Genomic DNA, 1813 nt, shown 5'->3' with positions numbered 1-1813 from the left:
CACTGAAATGTAGACTGGCAATGGCAAGAAAAGCGTTTTTGAAGAAGAGATTTTTGTTAACATCGAGTATAGATTTAAGTGTTAGATAGTATTTTTCTGAAGGCATTTGTGTGGAGTGTAGCCATGTCTGAAAGTGAAACATGGACGATAAACAGTTTCAAATGTTCAAATATGTGTGAAATCTTATGGGACTTAACTGCTAAGGTCATCAGTCCTTAAGCTTACACACTACTTAACCTAAATTATCCTAAGGACAAACATACACACCCAAGCCCGAGGGAGGACTCGAACCTCCGCCGGGACCAGCTGCACAGGATAAACAGTTTAGACGAGAAGAGAACAGAGGCTTTTGAAATGCAGTGCTACACAAGAATGCTGATGAGTAGATGGGATAATGGAATGTAGTCGAATTAAGTCGGGTGATGTTGAGGGTATTAGGAAATGAGACACTTAAAGTAGTAAAGGAGTTTTGCTATTTGGGGAGCAAAATAACTGATGATGGTCGAAGTAGAGAGGATATAAAATGTAGACTGGCAATGGCAAGGAAAGCGTTTCTGAAGAAGAGAAATTTGTTAACATCGAGTATAGATTTAAGTGTCAGGAAGTCATTTCTGAAAGTATTTGTATGGAGTGTAGCCACGTATGGAAGTGAAACATGGACGGTAAATAGTTTGGACAAGAAGAGAATAGAAGCTTTCGAAATGTGGTGCTACAGAAGAATGCTGAAGATTAGATGGGTAGATCACATAACTAATGAGGAGGTACTGAATAGGATTGGGGAGAAGAGGAGTTTGTGGCACAACTTGACCAGAAGAAGGGATCGGTTGGTAGGACATGTTCTGAGGCATCAAGGGATCACCAATTTAGTATTGGAGGGCAGCGTGGAGGGTAAAAATCGTAGGGGGAGACCAAGAGATGCAAACACTAAGCAGATTCAGAAGGATGTAGGTTGCAGTAGGTACTGGGAGATGAAGAAGCTTGGACAGGATAGAGTAGCATGGAGAGCTGCATCAAACCAGTCTCAGGACTGAAGACCAGAACAACAACAACAGATGGGTCGATCACGTAACTAATGAGGAAGTAGTGAATAGAGTTAGGGAGACAAGGAATGTGTGTCACAACTTGACCAAAAGAAGGGATCGGTTGATAGATCATTTTCTGAGACTTCAAGCGATCACCAATGTAGTACTGAAGGGAAATGTGGAGGGGGGGGGGGGGGAGGGAATCTTAGAGGGAGATCAAGAGATGAGTACAGTAAGAAAATTCTGTAGTTGTTCGGAGATGAAGACTCTCGCACAGGATAGAGTAGCATGGAGAGCTGCATCAAATCAATCTACGGCGTGAAGACCACAACAAAAACATGTAAAATACTCAGTTGACATCAAACTGTTTCTTTTTAGTTTTAAGAAACTGTGTAAACTCAAATATTTGTGTTTCTTGTCAGTGATTTGTTTTTCATTTCTACAATTTCACGCACGTCCTGTAGAAAGGAAACACCTGTGGCGTCAGGGTCATTAAAAAACAATTGCCGAAACCCGGGATCGAACCAGGGACCTTTAGATCTTCAGTCTAACGCTCTCCCAACTGAGCTATTTCGGCATACGATGTGTTATCTCTTGTAGATGTGTTATATAACGGACTCGTCTGCGACGCAACATGGGAGCCCATTTGAATGGTACAGTTCTTGTCATTGATATGAGCATTTTGGTTGGTAGGAGTCCACGTGCTTATGTGATATGTCTTTGCTAGTCCGAAGGATGAGGCATGGATACACGAAAGGAGCGAATGACGAAGTATTGAAACTGTCGATACG

The 1813-nt window shown here is 42.0% G+C and overlaps 1 non-coding gene across 1 annotated transcript; it reads right to left on the bottom strand.

Annotated features, from left to right (window-relative positions):
* Positions 1–1526: 1526 nt before the first annotated feature.
* On the bottom strand, positions 1527–1599 carry Trnaf-gaa (transfer RNA phenylalanine (anticodon GAA)). The gene has a single exon. It is a non-coding gene; the product is annotated as a tRNA-Phe (tRNA).
* Between the last annotated feature and the right edge of the window lie 214 nt (positions 1600–1813).

The sequence above is a fragment of the Schistocerca nitens genome, chromosome 10 (genome assembly GCF_023898315.1).
Source record: "Schistocerca nitens isolate TAMUIC-IGC-003100 chromosome 10, iqSchNite1.1, whole genome shotgun sequence".
Taxonomy (NCBI): Eukaryota; Metazoa; Arthropoda; class Insecta; order Orthoptera; family Acrididae; genus Schistocerca; species Schistocerca nitens.
The sequence above is the reverse complement of the archived record's forward strand: the minus strand, read 5'-3'. Positions and strand labels throughout refer to the sequence as shown.